Source organism: Gopherus flavomarginatus, chromosome 8 (genome assembly GCF_025201925.1).
Source record: "Gopherus flavomarginatus isolate rGopFla2 chromosome 8, rGopFla2.mat.asm, whole genome shotgun sequence".
Taxonomy (NCBI): domain Eukaryota; kingdom Metazoa; phylum Chordata; order Testudines; family Testudinidae; genus Gopherus; species Gopherus flavomarginatus.
Genome location: NC_066624.1, coordinates 29,521,903 through 29,544,230, shown reverse-complemented (window position 1 = coordinate 29,544,230; position 22,328 = coordinate 29,521,903). Strand labels below are relative to the sequence as shown.

Sequence of the window (22,328 nt, the reverse complement as noted above, 5' to 3'; positions counted from 1 at the left end):
TTGACAGACCTAATTGATAAAGTAGCAAACCTCAGTGTTTTGTACTGTTTCCAAATGTGCACATAAGACATGGCTTTTAAAAGATGTCATCGTGGTTTGTGTACTCTGCTTTTCAATGTACTCTTTCTATAGAGTGAAATCCAGGCCCTATATAAGTCAATGGAAGTTTTTGCCATTGACTTCTATGGGGCTAGAATTTCAGCCATTATTTTTTATTAATGTTAAATAGGAGTTAAGTAGTGCTGTCTTTCCAAGGGAGTTTATACCACGTTAAAGTTATTCACGCAGATTATGATTCTTTGACTGTTCTTCATTTTAAGGACAGCATTCTGTGCTCCATTAACCTCCTCATTGTTCTTTGGTGGCACTTCTTGGGGAGATTGCTTCCTTCTCTCTGATATAAGTTGTGTATCATTTTGTTTTAAAGTAATGTATCTAGGGCAGTAGTCCGCAACCTTTTTGAGGCCAGTAGCACATTCATGTTTTCAGAAGAGTGTGGCGGGTGCCAATAATTTTTCAAAGCTTATTTTATGTTTGTACATTAAATAATACAAACCCTATCATATTTAATATTATATAATATATGAATCCGGAGAGACGCTGCAAGGACAGAGAACACCGGTGCCTGCAGCCCTGGAGTACTCTGTTCCCAGCAGGCGTGGGGCCGCAGCTTCTCTCCCCTGCTGGGCACTAGCCAGGTCCTGTGTCTGCCTGGGACCGAGAACACTGGCACCGCAGCCTGCAGCCCCAGAGTTCTCTGTCCCCGGAAGGCACAGGGCCGCGGCGTCTCTCCGGCTTAAGCCACGGCCCTGTGCCTGCCTGGGACCGAGAACATTGGCGCCTGCACCCTGCAGCCTTGGAGTTCTCTGTCCCCAGCAGGCATGGGGCTGCAACTTCTCTCCAGCTTAAGCTGCGGCCCCACGCCTGCCAGGGACTGAGAACACCAGCGCCCACAGCCTGCAGCCCCGAGTTATCTGTCCCCAATGGGCACGGGGCCGTGGCTTTTCTCCCCTGCTGGGAGCTAGGCAAGCCCCGCCCCTGCTGGGAACAGAGAACACCGGCACCCACAGCCTGAGTTCTCTGTTCCCGGCAGGTGCGGGGCTGCGGCTTCTCTCCCCTGCTAGGCACTAGGCAGGTGCACATAAATGCCCCGGTGGGCGTCATGGCACCTGAGGGCACCACGTTGGGGACCACTGATATAATTCATTTCACTTTCACAATGAACACTTTGGGATCACAACCTGCACCCAGCAAAGCATACCACAGAACTGGTACATTGCGGCAGCAAGTTCATAAGGAGATGGCAAGCCTGCTGGACAGGGAATAATTAAAGAGTCAAACAGTCCCTGGGATGAGAAGGTCGTTTTGCTGATGTTTACAGGGAGCTCCTCCCAAGTGTGGGGGGCAGAATGGGAGAAAGCATGTAGGGGCTTGTTTGAAGATGTTGGAGAAAAATTTAGTTTTTGTTTTTTGTTTGGGTGCAGCAAAATTAAATATTTTATTTTAATTTTAGCAATTGCAATAGAGGGAGGGAGTGCTTTAGGATATTGGGTTGTTTTAGTTTTGGATAGGTTTTTTAATATGTAAATAATTATAGCAAGCATTTATATTTTTGTTATAGATAATAATAAGCAATAATATAGATAATAATGAGCAATAGCTGCATTTTGTTTATATATAGGCTATTTTATTTTTTTTAATTTTGGGCGCTAGTTTATGTATTTCATTATTAGTGCAAGGTCGTGATAACTTTTTACATAGTTTTTTTTTACTTTCCTTACATTATTCCCGCTTCTACAAGTTTTACGTCATTAGGGTTACAGCTGGCCTAACTTTTGCTAACAGACTGACATGCATTAAGATCCCCTACAAATTTTTGTCATTTTTTTTTTACTTTTACACTCCCCCTTTTTGTATTTTTAGTATAATAGATATTTTTAAATTTTTATTTATATTAAGCTATGGATTTTTGATTTTATATTAGATGTTTTAATTTTAGGGATTTTTATTAGATGTAATGATAATGCATAATTAGTATGGACATGAAAGGTATTATTATTATTATGTTTTTATAATAATAACATAATTTTAATTAATAATAATGCAAGCAATAGTATTTTTATAGCAATAATATGATGAGGTTGTTGTACAGTTTTGATTATAAAGCATAATATATTATATTTAGTATATAAAATAAATATTTTATAAGCTGTATGAAAGGCTTTTTTAAATTTGATATATATTTTGAAGCATGTGAATTTGCTTTTGCAATTTAGAGATTTTTTGAATTTTTGGTAATGAAAGCAAATTTTGAAATTGATTAGGTATTAAGCTGGTTTAATTAAATTAAGGGCTATTTGTAAAATTTTATTTGTAGGTTAATAAACAATATGATTGCTTGCAGTGGTAATGAGATTAAAATGTATATTTTGTAATGTAGTGGTTTTAATATATATATAGCTATTATTAGCTTGAAAAGTAAGTGTTTTGTTAAGAGAGTTTTTTGTGTTTTATTTTTTTAGCAAATGTTATTATAAATAGTGATAATTTTTTTTTGCTTTAGTTTATGGATATATTGAAGCTGCAGGGGTTTTAATAGCTAAATGTTTATTGATTTTTTTATTTTTATATAAAATATTGGTGTTATTTTAGGGGCATTGATTATAAATTAGTAAGGTATATTAGGTGGTTTAATTTTTTAGATGTTTTGGTGAATAATTTAGTTTTATATGTATTTTTTTATGGATTTGTTAGGATTTGGTATGTGGGAGCCTATATTTTTTTAATTGGTTTAAATGCTTGGAAGGAGCATTGTGAATGTTTATATTTTTATTTAGAAAGTGTTTAGATATGTTTTTATGACTAGCCCCCAAATTGTTGGAGAAAAACTTAGTTTTTGTTTTTTGTTTGGGTGCAGCAAAATTAAATACTTTATTTTAACTTTAGCAATTGCAGTAGAGGGAGGGAGTGCCCTAGGACACTGGGTTGCCCCAGTTCCGGACAGGTCTCTCAACACGTAAACAATTACAGCAAGCATTTATACCTTTGTTACAGACAATAACAAGCAATAATACAGACAATAATGAGCAACAGCTGCATTTTGTTTATATATAGGCTATTTTGCTATTTTATTTTTTTTATTTTTGGGCGCTAGTTTATGTATTTAATTATTAGTGCAAGGTCATAATACCTTTTTACATAGTTTTTTTTTACTTGCCTTACATTATTCCCGCTTCTACAAGCTTTATGTCATTAGGGTTACAGCTGGCCTAACTTTTGCTAACAAACTAACATGCATTAAAATCCCCTACAAATTTTTATCAATTTTTTTTTAACTTTTACAAAGATTTAACAAGGGAGCGATGGAGGCAAGCATCATGGGCCATGTAACTGCGAACACTGTGTGGCCTTAGATCAGGGGTGGCAAACTGCCCTGTTTGCAGGTACCGCCCCTGAAGCTTCCATTGGCTGTGGTTCCTAGCCAATGGGAGCTGCAGGGGCGGTGCTTGGGGCAGGGGCAGTGTGTGGAGCCTCCTGGCTTTCCCTATGAATAGAAGCCAGATATAGGGTATGTGCTGCTGCCACACAGAGACATGGCACTTGCATTTTTGTTGCTCTTATCTGGACGCTCTGCAATTTGTCCACATCTTTCCTGAAAAGTGGTGCCCAGAACTGGACACAAGACTCCAGTTGAGGCCTAATCAGCGCGGACTAGAGCAGAAGAATCACTTCTAGTGTCTTGCTTACAACACTCCTTCTCTTACCTCCATATTACAAGTGACAAACTGAGGCAAAGGGACACTAAACACAAGTTTTTAAAGGTATTTAGGCCACATAAATCCCATTGAAATCAATAGGAATTAGGAACTGAAATCCCTTTAAAAAATCTGGCCCTAAGTGATTTGCTCAAGGTCGCAAACGAAGTCTGCAGTGGAGGCAGACTTTAAACTCAGCCCCCTCAAGTCTTAGATGAGTGCGATAACCTCTGGCATCCTTCCCTTTTCATGTGGCTGTCTAATGACGTGTTTCTGTCTATCTAACCCCAGACATAGCCATGTCTCTGTCTATCTATCCCCACAGAAAAACATCCGTCTGTCTAGTGTCTACCTGTCTGTCCCCGAACAGAACCATCTGTCTGAATATCTATAAAAACTCCTCCTCGTGTGCACCTCCCTTTATTTAATTGTACAGTGATTTGAGGGGGGGGGGGGCTGTGGGAACTGAGATAATAGCGGTGGCAAACAGAAATAATTACAGTCTGAGTATCTCCTCTTTATATCATCTGCTAAGTTAACCAACATAGTTCAAAAGGTAGTGGAATAAGCAGGGGGCGATGCCTATATTGCAGAAATCACATATCAGTGCATAAAGGAGAAGCTGTAACACAGTTACTGGACACTGTTTTTCAAGGGACATGACACCTTCCTTCATTATCTGGCTCAAGTTCCATTTGCATATTGTTTTCTCCTGTAAATCACATGATGACAGAAATTTCTGCACAAAGCATTGATGAGCAAGAACTAGCTCATATCTGCACTCCAGTACTGATCAGAAAAACCAGTCCCCATATTTACATCCAGTGAGGAATAATTTTCTGGTATATTGTCCTCCTCAGAGCATCCTTCACCTCCTTGTTCCTCAGGCTGTAGATCAGGGGGTTCAGCATGGGGATCACAAAGGTATAGAACACGGCCACCATTTTCTCCCAGTCCACTGAGCTGCCAGGGGAGGCTCTTAAATATGTAAAGATTGGGGCCCCATATAAGAAGGAAATGGCAGTAAGGTGGGAGGCGCAGGTGGAGAAGGCTTTGTGCCTTCCTGCCGTGGAGCAGATCCTCAGGATGACAAAGATGATGTAAATGTAGAGGATGAGGATGGTGAAAACGGTGCCTATTGTTTCTATGGCTGCAAAGATGAAATGCACTCGCTTATTGATACGAAAGTCAAAGCAGGAGATTTCTTGGAGTGGGCGAATATCGCAGAAGAAATGATCGAGGACATTGGAGTGGCCAAAGGACAGACTGAATTCAGTACACATATGTACAGTGGCATTGGCACAGGCGCATAGGGAAGAGCCAGCCACCAGCTGGAAGCAGACTCCCGGTCGTGATGACATAATAAAGCAATGGGTGCAGATGGCCACAAAGCGATCGTAGGCCGTCACAGCCAGGAGGCAAAGCTCATTGCTGGCACAGAAAGAGAAGAGGAAAACTGTACCACACACCCAGAGAATGAAATGTCTTTACTCGTCACTAGGGAACTGAGCATTGCCTTGGGGGCAATCACAGAGGAGCAGACAACATCTAAGAGGGACAAGTTGTTGAAGAAAAAGTACATGGAGCTGTGGAGTTGGGAGTCAACGCTAATCAGCACAATCACCCAGACCTTTCCCACCAGGGTGCAAAAATAAATGGCAAAGAAGAACACAAAGAAGATGTTTTGCAGCTTTGGACTGTCAGTTGTTCCTCAGAAAATGAAGCCAGTCACTCTGGTGCAGTTTCCAGCAGCCATTTCTCCTGCCACTGTGCTCGGTGTCAAAGAAGAGGCAGAGGAGGGGATAGAAGCAATGGGTACCACGACAATAAATCTGATGTACAGTGGAGACTTGTGTTATCTCTTAAGAGATGCTGAAACAACAGAAATTCAATTTAGTCATAGATTCCAAAACCCAAAGGAACCATTTTGATTATCTAGACCAGTGTTTTTTTTCTCATTTGTAGATGAATCAAACATTTTGAATGGAGGTGGAAATTGTAGACACAATCTGTGGACCCCAGGAATCCACGGACCACAGGTTGAAAAGCAGTGTTCTATGGTAACAACAACCTTTGGAGGACCCCTTAGATATAGTCTGTGGATCCCACGGTGTTCGCAGACGATAAATTCAACTCCCCCAATCTAGTCTAATTGCTTGTATAACACAGGTCATAATTTTTTTCCAATAGTTTTCATTGTAAATTAGAGCATGTCTTTTAAAAAATCATCCAATCTTGAATTAAAAATTGTCCGTAAACTGAGTATCTACCACGACCATTGGTAAATCATCCCAAGGGTTAATCACCCTCCCTGTTAATAGAGGCTTTTTATGTAGAGCTGGTCAAAATTCCCACCTATCCCCTTGGAAATTTTTGAGCTTTTATGAATAAAACCTCAAATCCAAACTATTTTGGCACTGGTCTATTTTGGCTGAGATCTGAAGTATTTTGGTTTTGAAATGGAGCAACTGGGAGATGCAGTTGAACCAACGAGACTGGCCTATAAAGGAGAATGGAAGCATGAGGAACTTCAGCTAGACAGATCAACATGTGGACTGCTCAGTGCTGAAGGTGTTTGAGAACAGGTTAGAGAAACACCCATCAGGATGTTTACTTGGTGTTACTTGGTCTTGCCCCAGCATGGGGAGCCTGACTTGACTCCATGAGGTCCCTTCCACCCTACATTGCTAGGACTCCCGAATAACAATATTTGTATTGATTATTATTATTTTATTTTATGTAAAAATGCTGACATTTCCATGGAAAAGTTCAATGCAAACGAGATTTGTTTGTTTTTGTGGGAGGAGGGCAATTTTCATCTATTTCCTAGGAATGTAGTGTTCCCACTCACTGTAGGAGAGTCTGATCCAAAACAGATTGATGCCAAGGGGAGTTTTTCCATTGATTTCAGTGCGCTTTGGGTCAGGCTATTTGTTAATATCAGATTTAATCATCTTTCCAGCTAGCAGAGTGAGAAGCAAGGCAAGGTAACACTCAGTGTATTTGAATCTTCTGCACTCCCTAAAGGAGGAGATCTTCAAAGCAAAGAGATTAGTAAAGTTCACACCGAATTATAAATGTATATGAACTCAGAGAGGAAAAAGCACTTCCTATTTTACTGAACTATTCAGTATGAGATTTTGAATGCACTGAAATGAGGAAATTGAAAGCAGAGTCTAAAATCCCAAGATGTTTGTGACAGCTTTACCTGCCTTTAATTGATTAGTAGAATCATAAAATATCAGGGTTGGAAGGGACTTCAGGAAGTCATCTAGTCCAGCCCCCTGCTCAAAGCAGGACCAATTCCCAACTAAATCATCCCAGCCAGGGCTTTGTCAAGCCTGACCTCTAAGGAAGGAGATTCCACCACCTCGCTAGGTAACCCATTCCAGTGGTTCACCATCCTCCTAGTGAAATAGTGTTTCCTAATATCCAACCTAAACCTCCCCCACTGCAACTTGAGACCATTACTCCTTGTTCTGTCATCTGCTACCACTAAGAATGGCCGAGCTCCATCTTCTTTGGAACCCCCCTTCAGGTAGTTGAAAGTAGCTATCAAATCCCCCCATATTCTTCTCTTCTTCAGACTAAATAATACCAGTTCGCTCAGCCTCTCCCCATAGGTCATGTGCTCCAGCCCCCTAATCATTTTTGTTGCCCTCTGCTGGACTCTTCCCAATTTTTCCACATCTTTCTTATAGTGTGGGGCCCAAAACTGGACACAGTACTCCAGATGAGGCTTCACCAATGTCAACTAGAGGGGAATGATCACATCCCTCAATCTGCTGGCAATGCCCCTACTTAAACAGCCCAAAATGCCATTAGCCTTCTTGGCAACAAGGGCACACTGCTGACTCATATCCAGCTTTTCGTCCATTGTAACCCCTAGGTCCTTTTCTATAGAACTGCTTCCTAGCCATTCAGTCCCTAGTCTGTAACAGTGGATGGGATTCTTCCATCCTAAGTGCAGGACTCTGCACTTGTCCTTGTTGAACCTCATCAGGTTTCTTTTGGCCCAATCCTCTAATTTGTCTAGGTCCCTCTGTATCCTATCCCTACCCTCCAGCGTATCTACCACTCCTCCCAGTTTAGTGTCATCTGCAAACTTGCTGAGAGTGCAGTCCACGCCATCTTCCAGATCATTAATGAAACAACATCCATAACAAAATGGCATGACCAGTCCACTGGCCAACTCAGCCAATACAAAATAGAGCCAGACCTATCCAATCATCTCTCTACTGGGCTCTTACCTGAAATCTCTTTAAAGGTAAAGTTATGGAGACAGGGCCTGAGCTGCTATAAACTGGAATAGCTGGTGGACTTTTCATTCGAGCACTTTAATACTTTGAGATCATTTTCGGTTAAAGTCTTGCAAATAAAAAATAAAAACATGGTGAACAATATATTTGCATGAATATTCAGTCATTTCCCTGAGATATGCATCTTCTGCACAAACTGGTCTTCTTTGGCTGATTTTTATTACAGCTCCTAGTTTTTTTCAGATTTGCCCATCTATGGTTATGAACAAGGTCACCAGTAACAAAGTTCTTGCACTTCTCCATGAGACAAAGAAACACCAAAGATAGGAATCAAAATTTCCATATGGAAATGGAAGCATAAAGTCACACTCATCTGGAAGCCCTGTTTCCTAGTAATGTTACTATTTTGGTACTAGATTTCTACAATTCTTTACCTTATCAATGTGAAAAATTAAAACACATGTGCACACACACACATACACAGATGCACATGTTTCAATTGTCCTGTTGGGACTAATCACGTTTCACCATAATAGGAACCCATCAGAAAACATCAAGAGAAAAAAACATTATATTAAACAGACAATTGAAAAATAAAGGATTTTTTCCACCAAATGGAATATTAATATATTATTATATTAATATTAATATATTATTATATCCGTTATCATTTACAGGTTTCAGAACTGGTCCTAAAACATCTTCAACCCTTTCTAATATCCAGAACACTTTCAAATGCCATGTTCCCTCCTAATTGTGATGTAATGTGGGATAGAAAAGAAATTAATTCAAGAATCATTTTTAGGGAGAAAGAGCCAAAATTGCTAGTAAGTGAAAACATCTAATCTCTAAGTGAATCACACTAATACTGTAGCTATTTCGAGAAACTGAACTGAAAGACAATGGCAGAGAAAAAGAATTACTTTAAAAAGAAGGAGGTAAGCGTTTTGGAATTTCCAAAGGCGGCTTGCTTCGAAGCAATTGGCAATTGCAAATGTTTTTTTTTCCCAAATCAGCATTTTAGAAATGCCAATCACAAACAATGCAAAGTCAGTCATTGCAAATATAATTTTCCTCTTAGGAAACTAAAACGCTAGATGTCACCATAGCCACCTGATCTATGGCAGGCGGTGCTTGGAGTGGTAGATTTAAGCCTCATATTAGCACTCTAGCACCTTTCCATAACTAAACCAGGAGCTATGCTATTTATAATAAGTCAATTAAAACCACAAACTAGGAATAAACTCAGATTACGTTCAATAACCAGCATTCTTGTTGAAATCAGTAAGATTACATTCACACTGGTTTACTCTATATTAACTGAGGAGATATGAATGAAGAGCAAAGTTAAGCAGCAGGAGCTGAATTAAAACAATGGGCGAGACCCTCATGCCTGCTCTGGCTTCTTGCACAGCCGAAAACTGGAGTTCTGCAGTGGGGAAGCAGAGGCAGCAAATGAGTTTGGAAAAGCTTCCACCTCTAAAGGAAAGAATCCTAATGAATACTAAGTAAAACAGCTCTCTCTCTCCCGTGCTCACATGTAGTATCTTATCATCCTGTACAACCTACAGCTACAAATCTCTATAATTTGCCACGAGTGAGTGGAGACAGTGGGAGGACCAGCCTGTCCTTCTCAGAAGATAGTTCTTTAGCAGAGTCATAAAGCAGCTTCCTAGAGAATACCCACTGATCTCCACCTAAAGGGCCACAATGAATTGCAGGTCAAACAGCAAGAAAGATGGTTCCCTTGGAAGCTAGGTGGGTCCAGATGTTCCTGTTCCTTCTCCCACTTCAACTAAGAAGAAAACTCAACTATGCAAGAGAGATTTCATTCCATTATCGGTGTGTATCCACCCTGAACCCATGAGACCTTCCGTGGGGGCAGAGAATGGTGCACTGGGGAAGCCAGTGCTGCCCATTCCATACTGTACTGTCTTTTTTCACAATCTTCTCTCTCCAGGGCTGTCAACTGGGAATATTTCACCAGCACAAAACTTACTCTGGGAAATTTTAAATGTAAATGTTTGATATTCAAATAAATGAAGCACATTTTTAGAAAAAACCCTCCATTAAACAAGATTCTGTGAACCAAGGGGTAATTTTAAACAGACTATTATCATCTTCATATGCACAGCGTATGAAATCTTTTAACTCAGTACAGCACAATGAACCAGACATTCGGTTGGTATAAATCACCATAGCTCTGCTGATGCTGATGGATTCATGACAACTGACGCCAGGTGATGATCTATCCTGATATTCCCAAACTCTGACATGCAGTGTTCAGGTTAGTTTAGGCAGTTGGTCCCATTTCACTGCAAGTTATTTTGTGAGAGAAAATGAAGACAACATTTTGGGGTCAAAGGCATCAGCATTTTGAGAACAAAAAAACAATCTTTTCTCTTGGTAGATAGAATGGATTTTGGAGATCTCCTTCAGTATTAGAACTGAAAGAAAAATAGATCACTCACCTTAGTCTTTGCCCTGTAATGTTAAAACTTGTTGCGAGAGAGATCTCTCTTTCTTGAACTCAAATGGATTGTGTAAGGGGTAATTGGAGGTGGGGTTTATTTGTTCTGCCAACACGAAAGGACAGAATTCATAGAATATTAGGGTTGGAAGGGACCTCAGGAGGTACCTAGTCCAACCCTCTGCTCAAAGCAGGACCAACCCCCAGACAAAATTTTACCCCCATTCCCTAGATGGCCTCCTTAAGGATTGAATTCACAATACTAGGTTTAGTAGGCCAATGCTCAAACCACTGAGCTATCCCACCTGAATTTCAGGTCAGGCACAGGTACAGTGTGTGTGTCATTAAAATACCAGTTGCGTCTCCCAGCAGCAGGAGGCAGTTAGACACCAATATATGATCTTCAAATATTGTTCAAGTTCTTAGACATGTTGATGGTTCTCTTTGTCTTTCCCTCTATTTTATGCAGTTCATCTCTCTGAAAATCCCCCCTAGCAAGAAGCACGTCCAATCACAAATACACTTAGAGGAGCACAGTAAGATTTTAATCAGTATCTGCCAGGATCAGAGCTGTGAACACGGTTTCTTTCAGAGCAGCAGGACTAGACACAGGGCCTGCTCTTGTTTTTTTTGCCGCCCCAAGCAAAAAGATTTTTGGCTGTCCTCAATCCCAGTCCTGGGCTCTCACACCCCCCCCCACCACTATTGCCCTCCCTCACCCGCACTCCCCGCTGCCCCAGCCCTGGGCTCTCTCTTCCCTCCCCCCACTTGCACCCCCTGCCACCCCAGCACTGGGCTCCCACCTACCAGTGCTGACTCTGCTTGCTACCCCCTCGCCTCCAGCTGGTCCGGCGCTGGCAGGGTCTGGATAAACCCTCAGCCCAGGGTCCTTCCAGCCAAGGCTCCCGCCTCCAGGACCAGCCAGGAGGGCAGAGCCAGGGGACCGCCCTGGCAGGGGGCTGAGGAGCTGGGGCACGGTAGCCCCAGAGGGAGCGGAGTCCCAGAGAGCGGGACATGGGCCTGCAGGGCAGCTCCCCGCCCTCTATGGCCCCACTGCGGCTGCTCCTTGTGGCCGCTCTGCCGCAGTCCTTGGGTGGCTCGGGCTGCTTCACCCAGCCCCAGCTGCGGCACTGGGGGGTGGCCACCCTGTGGCACCTGCAGGTGGCTCCATGTGCCCCACGGGGCAGCCTCCAACCCAAGTGTCCCCCTCGGAGCCTGCCCGGCCCAGCCACAAGGTGTGGGTGCTGCTCCCCCTCGTCGCAAACCACAGCAGCCCCAGGGTGCCCCCGGCGCATGATGTGCTGCTGCTGCTGCCATGGCCGACTCTAGGCTTTTGCTGCCCAAAGCAAAAAAAACAGATGGCCAGAATGCTGCCCCTGAAAATGTGCCACCCCAAGCACGTGCTTGGTTTTCTGGTGCCTAGAGCCAGCCCTGACTAAATGTCTGTGTGTTGCACAGCCAAAGGGCAATGAGCATTCTGCTGCTCAGCGCTTAGCGAGAAGGAACATTTGAAGCAGCAGCATGAGAGGGTCCAGGAGTCCAGTAAAAAGTCAGGAAATGCACCTGCACATGCCCGTCCGATTCAGATCTTGATTGGGCTGTCAAGGGTCCTCAGCAAAGAGCCTGTCATGCCACATGCCATTTAGCTGAGCCCTGGTGGGATCCTTATCTGGCAGGATAACGAGGGTGATGCTGCAGCTGGGAACTGGGAAGATCCTAAAGGCCAGGATGTGACTTCAGATTATATCAGGAGGACCAGTTTGGGGACGATATCAATGAAAACTCTGGAGAGGGGGATGTGCCTGGCCCAAGACTGGAAGTCCAGGTGGTTACTGCAACTCTCTAACCCCTCCCTCCCATTGTTTTCTAGAGAAACTGGACTTTCAACACTGAGGATATTGTAGGTTGTGGCCAAATAATTTACTGTCCTGGATATTATGCCCTGCATTGCTGTGTGTGTGTCTGTGGGGTAGTGCAGACGCCACAACATTTGCATGGCCTCCCCTCCCTTCCATCAGCCTCTGCTGGGCACAATCCAAAGTGGATGCAGAATACTGGGGGGAAAGGTTTCGGAAAAGCCAGCTTTGCTGTTTATCCAAGAGTTCAGAGTATGGGCTATATGGCTTGTGCTGAAGCCCACGGTCTGTAGCAAGTTCACAACTAGAAATCAGTGCCCCTCTGTCCGTTTCACCGCAGGCAGGGGTGGAGGGGTTCAAACACCGCTTGGATCAATGCTCTCCATCCTAGCTCAGGCTTTGCTTGGTTTCCTTCATTTCCCCCCAGTCCTGGTAGCTTATTCTGGGAAGTTTCTCAGGCAGCAGGAATGCTCCATGGCCTTTCAGGAGAACTGGGAGTGCAAACCTGCTCAGGCCTCCATAATAGCCAGGTCCCTACCACATTCAGGGCTCACTTTGACTAATTTAGAAACCTTCTGGCCTTGAAATTGACCAACGTCACCATTTCGATGTTTCCACCTGACATTTCATGGTATTGTAACCATGGGGGTCCCGGCCAAACTAGGAGAATGGGGGAGTTCAGAGGTTGTTGTGGGGTGCATTGCCACCCTCACTTCTGTGTTGCCTTCAGACCTGGGCTCCAAGGGCAGCAGCCAGCAACCTTTCTGAAGCTAGAGGAGGTGCCCAGATGTGCAGGTGGGTCCCTGCTGTTGGGAGCACCTCAGCTCCTACCATTTTCGGGGCATCCAGAGAAATGGACACCTAAGCCCCAGAAGGAACTGCAAGGGAAGCCCCGAGCTCCCGCTGCAGATGCCAGGCAGAAGCCCCGAGCCCAGGCACCCAGAGCTCCGGCAAGAGTGGGGAGGGACATGAAAGTCCTGAGCCTGGTGCCCCAGCACTGGCTGCAGCCACAGGGGGCCAGAAGTTCTGAGTCCAGGCACCCAGAGACGTGACTGGAGCAGAAGCTGCCAAGGCCAAAGCCCTGAGCCCAACGCTGGGCTGATGCAGCGCACTCCCTTCAGCATTGCCTCTGCAGGTGCATCTGATATCCCCACAGAGAGGAAGTCCTGTCCATAGCCGGGCAAAGAAACAGCTTGGAGGCCCCTACAGGGTTCTCCTGGCTGGGGGGCTCCCAGCAGGACGGAGAGATCGGGTTTCACAGGGAAGGGCTAATTCGATCTAGCCAAAAAAGGCACAACAAGAATGAACAGCTGCCAGCTGAAGCCAGAGAAATTCAAATGAGACGGAAGGCACACATTTTTGACTGAGGGAGACTAGCCACTGGAACAAATTACCCAGGGGAGAGGTAGAGTCTGTTTCCTGGTGTCTTCACGTCACAACTGCCTGTTATTCTGGAAGGTGCCCTTTAGTGAATTACAAGTAATTGGGCTTCATATGGTGCAAAGTGTGTGAAATTTCATAGCCTGTGAAATAGAGGCCAGATTAGGAGATTGAATTGTTTCACAACCGATGCCTCTATGAAAAACTCAGTGTGGGGTGAGGAACAGACTCTGCTGTTTTACTGGGTGGCTTGCTTGCTCCCCAGAATCAATAATGAGCAAGTGGGGTGATCCGGCTGCAGTTTAAACATCCAGCTGGGCTGGCCAGGGGCAGACATCAGGCCTGCCAGGGAAAGGTAGGTGTAGCAGTGACTTCACAAAGGCCTTTGGCAGGAACTCAGCCTACTGGGCAAAGATGATGAGGCGTCTGTGACCTCACAGAGCTCCCTTGACAACAGCCAGGCAGGACAGGGATGTGGGGCAGGGGGAACCTCGGAGAGCCCTGTAGCCTTGCTGCAGCAAGCCTCCATCTCCTGGTCTCTCGCTGAGGACCAAGAGGCGTTGGTGTGCAGGAGATTCAGTGTGATCATTTTTCATTTCCTTGTGGATTTTTTTCAAAGACATTGTCATCTGTGTAGAAGGTAAGAAAAAATATAGGCTCTAGATATAGATACAAGATAGGGGACTTTTTCCTAGCAGATTCAAAGGCATCACCACCCTCCTAGTGAAAATTTTTTTTCTTAATATCCAAGCCTTCCACACTGCAACTTGAGATCATTGCTCCTTATTCTGTCATCTGCCATCTTTAAGATTTCATGAGAATCAATCTTTCCTTAGGAAAATAATTAAAAAATGCAAATACAAAAAACTTTGAGTGAAATCAATCCATCCTGATCTTTCATGTCTGGGGGTGTGGGCCTTGGGGGCCAGACTGAGACCCTCATGGGCTAGTAACACCTAAGAAGCCAGTAAAATAATTCCAGTTCTCTTAGCATCCAAGCCTCCCTAATCCAAGGAACACCTGAGGGCTGCGGGAGACAGAGGGGTGCTGAGAATGTCTAACTCATGACTGAAAATACAGAGATGTGTTATTGGCTTTGGTTGAGGGACAAGTAGCAAATCTGTTGGGATTCTTGCCCCAAACAACGATCACCCATTGTCCTTTAGAGTACAAGGGCCCTAACACGCCGACTTGCTCAAATCTCTCCCCTGTTAGGACTGAGAGAACTTTCTCCGTCCCCCATGATACAGAGGGAAAGAGAAAAAAAGTGACCTCTCTTTGGTCACACAGCAAGGTCATGACAGAGCTAGAAAGAGAAGCATAAGAAAGAAGTTGTATCAAAATGTTTTGCATTTCACACTAACTGATTTCTTAAACAAAGGCAACTGGATGTGTGGTTAATGAACTGAAATGATACCTTCTTGTCTCCATGTGTTTCTAGATTGATGGACCAGTAGATCTATCCCCTCACATCTAGTTTTTATCCATAGATTGAGGGAGGAAAACAAGTTTGCCTGTTTTGTGAATTCCCAATGGCTTCCTTGAATTTCAACAAACTAGTTGATTGAACTGAACGATTTGAATAAACTGAAATGAAGACAATATTTTCTGCACCTTTCAAGGAAGCTACTGCTCTCCAAAGCTGGCTTAGCATTTCAGCTAACTTCGCTTCCAGGGTCTTAGCTATCATGTCAGTGGTATGACTGTCTGAAAAACTTGGCAGTGAACATGTTCCACTTCATGTTATTTTTTCTCTTCTATTTAAATTATTTAAAAGATTGTCATAAATTTGACCCTTATCAGAGGTTGTCAATTTCAAATGTAATTATCACAGTGAGGGAGACTAGCCACTGGAACAAATAACCCAAGAGAGAGGTGGAGTCTCTGTTTCCTGGTGTCCTACCATAATAACTGGTTGGGAAGGTGCTTTTTAGTGAATTACAAGCAACTGGGCTTAATAGGGTGCTAAGAGTGTGAAATTTCATAGCCCGTGAAATAGAGGCCACATTAGGAGACTGAAATGTTTCACAACCGATGCCTCTATGAAAAGCTCAGTGTGGGGTACGGAACAGACTCTGCTGTTTTACCGGGTGGCCTACGTGCTCCCCAGAATCAATAATGAGCAAGTGGGGTGATCCGGGCTGCTGCTCAAACATCCAACTGGGCTGGCCAGGGGCAGACATCAGGCCTGCCAGGGAAAGGTAAGTGTGGCAGTGACTTCACAAAGGCCTTTGGCAGGAACTCAGCCCATTGAGCAGAGATGATGAGACGTCTGTGACCTCACAGAGCTCCCTTGCCAACAGCCAGGCAAGACAGGGATGTGGGGCAGGGAGAACTTCGGAAAGCCCTGTAGCCTTGCTGCAGCAAGCCTCCATCTCGTGGTCTCTCACTGAGGACCAAGAGACGGTGGGTGTGGAGGAGATTCTGTGGGATTGTTTTTCATTTCTGTGTGGACTCGTTTGAAAGAAATCATCATCTGTGTAGAAGGTAAGAAAAAATACAGGCTCTACGCAGTGATGAGCTGCCAAAATAGTAACAACAGGTTCCTCCTTCCTCACCCCACGGGGGGGTCATGGCCGCCCTCACACCCAGGACTCCTGCCCCATCCAACCGCCCACATTCCTTGACACCCCCCCAGGTCCCCTGCCCCATCCACCCCAGTTCCCTGTCCCCTGACTATCCCCTGCCACCCCATCCAACCCCTCCTCTCATTCCTGATTGCTCCCTGGGACCCCTTCCCCATCCAATCACCCCTTCTCCCTCTCCCCTGACCGCCCCTGGAATCCTTGCCCCTGACTGCCCCCCGCCACCCCTTCCAAACCCTGCTTCTTCCTGACTGCCCCCCCAGGACCCTAGCCACCATTCAATCCCCCTGTTCCCTGCCCTCTGACCGCCCACAACCCTGCCTGCTCCCTGCCCCCTTACCACGCTGCCTGGAGCCGCTCAGCCGGGACCAGCACCAGCACCGAGGGGCCAGAGCCGCAACCACGGGGCCGTGCTGGGACCTGCACCGGAGCCGCAGGGCCAGAGCCGCAACCATGGGGCTGGGCCAGTCCAGGACCGGCACCAGCACCACAGGGCCAGAGCTGCAGCCGCAGGCCTGGGCCAGGACTGGCGCCGGAGCCACAGGGGCCAGGCCCAGCACCGGCGCTGTAGGGGCTGGGCTAGAGCCATGGGGCCGAAGCTGGGGAGCCTTGGCTGGGGCCGGGACAAGGACAGGGCTAGAGGCACTTGGCCGGACCGGGCTGGGGCTGCTTGGCTGGGACCAGGAGCTGGGCTGGAGAGAGCCACTGAGCCGGCCACACCTCCCCTCCCCCCGCGCCCCAGCTTACCTTCCTGCCTGCTTCTTGTTTCAGGCTTCCCGCGAACATCTGATTCACGGGAAGCAGGGGAGGGGAATGAGAAGGGGTGGAGCATTGAGGAAAGGAGTGGGAAGTGAGCTGGGGCCCAGGCGGAGTGCGGGAGCTTTTATTAAATAAAGCCCCTATAGAACCGGTCGTCCCAGAACAAACGGTTCTAAAAGGCCTTCTAAATTTAATAACCGGTTCCTGCAAACCCGTGCGAACCAGCTCCAGCTCACCACTGGCTCTATGTAGAAATAGAGACTCTGTCCTAGCAGATTCTAAGATAGAGGTAGAGAGGTTCGATAGCTCTGTACTAGGCACTGGTGCAACCACTCCTGGAATATTGTGTCCATTTCTGGTGTCCACAATTTGAGATAGATGCCAATAAATCAGAGAGGGTTCACAGAAGAGCCACAAGACTGAGGAAATAAGGCCCAACAAATTACTGATAGGATGAATTTTGCTGCCTTCTCTTCTTGAATAGAATACAAACAGTTTCTGATTCTCTCAGATGAAGTAGTACTTCTAAAAATCAAGGGCAATACCAATCAATGGCTTTTTCACAACCCAAAACCCCCCGAAGAGATTTTTTTAATTTAAACTGAGTTTTTAAAATTTAAATTGAAAAAGTTTTTTTTTAAACCTATCAACTATAAAATGTGAAACTATGACAAGCTATGTTAAGGCCTCTAGTTGCTCCAGCCTATTAAAGTAATTTAAATGAAAACATATGTGAAGAAGTCCATGTTTGCTGCCAAGTGTCAGAGGAAGTCAAACCACTGAACTGTTGGAAATCATTGCCTAAGCACCTGGGGGTCCAGAAGTTATTGAAACACTCAGCCAGATTTTGGCAGCAAAAGCCTTTTCTGAAGGTGCAGAAAGAATATTTTCTTCATTTCAGTTGATGCAGCTACTTCATTCAAATGTAAGAAACTGATTGGGAGTTTAAAAAGCATGAAGGCTTCTTTTCCTCTTGTAATATATGAATAAACGCTAGAGAGGAGGAGGTGTGAGCTACTACTTCTAAAATCTGGAAGGACATTATGACCAGGAACAATTAGTTCAGTGCACGAACTAGAAATACTTCTTTATTTCAGTTTGTTTGAAATGAAAAAAAAATGTTTCAGTCAACCTTTTTGTTTTTATGTATCCTGCAAAACTAGCAAGTCAACATGTTTTAATGGATCCCTATTCATAGAATCATAGAAGACTAGGGCTGGAACAAACCTCAGGAGGTCATCTAGTCCACCCCCTACTCAAAGCAGGACCAACCCCAACTTCATCATCCCAGCCAGAGCTTTGTCAAGCCTGATCTTAAAAACTTGTGAGGACAGAGATTCCACCACCTCCCTAGATAACCCATTCCAGGGCTTCACCACCCTCCTAGTGAAATAGTGTTTCCTAATATCCTAAGCCTTCCACAGTGCAACTTGAGACCATTGCTCTGTGTTCTGTTATTGGCCGCCACTAAGAATTTCATGAGAATCAATCTCTCATTAGGAAAATATCTCAAAAATACAAATACAAAACATTTGGAATGAAATCAATCCACACTGATCTGTAGTGGACCTCTGAAGCTAGACTGAGACCCTCGTTGGCTAGAACCACCCAGTGAGCCAGTAACGATATCCAATCCTGTTACCTTCCAGGCCACCGTAATGCAAGGAACACCTGAGGGCTGTGGGAGACAGAGGGGTGCTGAGAAGGTCTAACTCATGATTGCCAACACAGAGATGTGTTATTGGCTTTGGATGGGGGACAAGGAGCAAATCCATCAGTCACTACAACAGGTCACACTCGGAGCCAGGGAGACTGGGAATAGAGTCCTGCTGGCACTTCCTAGCTCTGGAAGGGAGTGTTCCGCTAGTGGCATTATATTGTTTTCACAGCCACTTTCGATCTCCTAGCTTCTACCCCCTGCCCTGCTGGCAGGGCATTGTGCGGCACCCTTTGCAGGCCACTTGGGTGCAGGAGATCGAGGAGGAGGGTGAAGGAAGCCAGGAATATCCCACCAATAGGGCTCCCAGTCCGTCCCTTGTCAGGGTTTGTTCCCCAGGTTGAAGGTTCCTGTGCCCTGGGGTGGGATGTGTCAGGAGGAGAAATTTCCTTAGCAGAGGGGAGGTGGGCAGGGGAGCAGGCAGTCTCGTTAATGAGAGGCTGCTTTGAAGCCAGACTCATGGCTGCTCCCCACTCAGTTCCAGGATGGAGCGAGTAAAACGGATGCTCAGGAGGAAGGCCGGGCAGGTGGCTCCAGAGCCAGCAGGAAACATCAGCCAGCCTTCCCAGGAGGAGAGCAGCCCCTCTGTCCCCACGGGCAGGGAAGAGGCTTGTGGCCAGGGTAAAGAGAGGCACTCCGTCGCATGCTGGAGGAGGAGGAAGACACCAACTCCCCTAGCTGACCCTGAGGCACCTTCTGGGCTAAAATGGAGGTGGCCCCTGGTACAGCTATGGAGGAAGGAGCCAGGAGAGGGCAGGAGCCGGGGAAGGCAGCTCTGGGGCTTCCGTCACAGAAAGCCAAGAAGCCAGGAGCTTTGCCCCAGGGCCCAGCAGGAGCCGTCCACCACCATGGCAACTGAGGAGCCCTGTGCCAGCCCCACACTGGCCCCCAAGGAGCCTCCCACCAGCACCATCCTGGCCACCAAGGAGTCTCTCACCAGTACCACCCTGGCCACGGAGGAGCATCCCGCCATTACCACCTTGACCACGGAGGAGCCTTCCGCTGTTACCACCCTGGCCACGGAGAAGCCTCCCGCCATTACCACCCTGGCCACCGAGGAGCCTCCCACCATTACCACCCTGGCCACGGAGGAGCATCATGCCAGTCCCACCCTGGCAACTGCGGAGCCTCCTGCCAGCCCAGACCAGGAGTTGAGTGACTGCGCGACAAACACCAGCAGCTCCGCATACTCCCGCAGGGCTAGCAGCTCCTCCATGGGGTCTGGCAGCCCTGAGTTTGAAGGCTCCCTCTCTGGAGGTGAGGGGAAACCCAGGGGAAAGGGAAGAGGACTAGGGTGGTGGGGGACTGGTAACATCCTGTGCCCATTGGCTCGCCAAGATGCCGGGACTGACCCATGTGAGCCCCACTAACACCAGTGGGAGTGGCACAGCCACACCCCATGGCAGGGGATGCTGGGCGGAGTCGGGGAGCTCCAGCCTCATGTCGGTGGGGTGCTGACTGCCATGGGGCCCTGAGGCTGATGGGGCTGAGGGCATCTCTGGGAGGGGCAGGGTGGGGCCCTCGCTGCCATGGGGCTCCTTACAGAGAAAGGGGAAACATGGAGTCTTCTCTGTCCACTGCATCCCCCCAGCAGCAGAAAGGATTAAACTTTCTCCTTCCCTCCCTGGTGCAGAGACCCCCAGTGCCCAGGTGTCATGGGGTGAGGAGGAGGAGGAGGAGGAGGAGGAGGATTTGTCCCCCATCACGGTGATCCAGCAGCACCTCCAGGGCAGAGCTGAGGTACAAAAATCCCCCAGCTGTGCTGCCACCGAGTCTGTCCTGCTCCTTGTTCCATCCCCACCCAGGCAGGGGGGTCTTGTACCAGAAAATCCCTCACCCCCAATGGAGGGACACATCTCCTCTGTTATCTGGCACCCCAAAGTGGGGACATTTGTCCCACACAGGCCAAGGTTTCCGCTCCCCTCAGACACTATCCCAGTTACAACCCCATGTCTGTGCAGGGCGACGCTGGTTTCAGGAAGGGGGCCGCTTTCCCTGTCCAACCCCATGGAGGTCCTGAGCCCTGGAGCTGGTTTGGGTTGGGCGGGGAGGTCCCTATGTAACAAGCTTTCTCTCTCTCTCTTCCCCCACCCAACTCCTAGCTGGTGGTGGACAGGGCAAAATAGCTCTGCTTCCTCCACGCTGTGCCACGTCTGTGCTTCTCAGCACAGAAGCAGGGGCGGGACACTCTGGAGCCCCTGGTCTCCAAAGTGGCCCTCGTGGAGAGCATTGCGGTGAGTGGGACCTCATGCCCAGCCCCTGGGGCAAGGGAGCCAGACATGGGAGAAAGCGTTAGTGAGGCCGGAGTGGGTAGCAGAAGACAGGGGTTCCTGGGGCGGAGGCTAGGGAGCAGGGAAGGGGAGAACTGTGACATTGATGGGGAGCTGACAGTGGGGGAGGGGAGGGAGGAATTGGAGAGGAGAGGAGGAAGGAAGTTTAATGGATGGAAGGAATGGGGGGGCCCAGCTGATTGGGGGTGGGGGTGACAGTGGCTGTTTCTGCAGAGCACTTTGGGCTCCTCCCAGGGAAGTGCCAGTGCGTCTGCAAGGCCTGAGTCTCACATGCAGTTTTGTTTCCTTGGGGTCTCCCAGGAGCTGATTGAAAATCTCCCTGGTCTGTCAGAGCCAAGCTCCATCATGCCCAGCTCCAAGGCTGCAGTTTGCAGTCTCAGGTACTAGGGTCCTCCCGTCCAGCGGCCCCAACCCTGGTGCTGATCGGGCCCAGAGCCGGGAGTCACAGCTCCTTCCCCACCTAGGTTACCCCCAGCTGTGGCTGTTCCCATGCCCCAGCAGAGGAGGTGAGAACGTCCCCTCTTTCCTGGCTGGGGTGTTGATTTCACTAGGGAGGGGATCACTGCAGGGGAGGGGGTCATGCCCATGGCAGTGCCAGCGCCACGCTGGTGCTGCAAAGTGTACAACAGGCTCCTCTCTCCTGCCAGCAAACTGAAGCCACCGCTTGCCCTGGAGCTGGAATCTCGCTTCCTGTGGGCTCTTCTGAACAGGATGTAAACCCTGGGCACTGGGCAGGACACCACACACTTCCAGGTAGATCTTGATCCTACTTCTCTGGCCCAGGAGCAGGAGCAGGCTCTGGTCCCTGCTCCCTCGCATTGACAGAGCTGCTGAGACTAGGGGAGGGGTGAGCAGAGCTGGGAACAGGCCCAGGGCAAACTGGCAGGGGGGAGGCCCTTTCCTCCAGAGGGGATTGTGTTACCCCTCCGTGGCTGATCCCAGACCTTCCTCCTCTCCTCATTCTCTGATCTCCTGCCTGGACTCTCCCGGGGATCCTGCCTCCCACCTATTGCAGTTTGGCTGGTCCATAGTCTGCTGGGTACCAGGCCCTGCAAAGAGAACTGCTAAGAGCAAGGACTGATGAGGCAGCAGGCATCCAGCCATGAACTCTTGCTAAGTATCCCTGGAGTGATGTGAATGGGAGAGGCCAGAATGTGCCTTTTGAGTCTTGCCAGGGCTCCTGGAGAACCCTCCTAATTGTCCCGTGACTGGTGTAGCCCCATGTCCCATGACTGATGGGTGCTCCCTCTTCTTGC

General features: G+C 47.3%; 1 pseudogene; it reads right to left on the bottom strand.

Annotated features, from left to right (window-relative positions):
• Positions 1-4,570: 4,570 nt before the first annotated feature.
• Positions 4,571-5,511, bottom strand: LOC127056803 (olfactory receptor 1009-like; annotated as a pseudogene).
• Between the last annotated feature and the right edge of the window lie 16,817 nt (positions 5,512-22,328).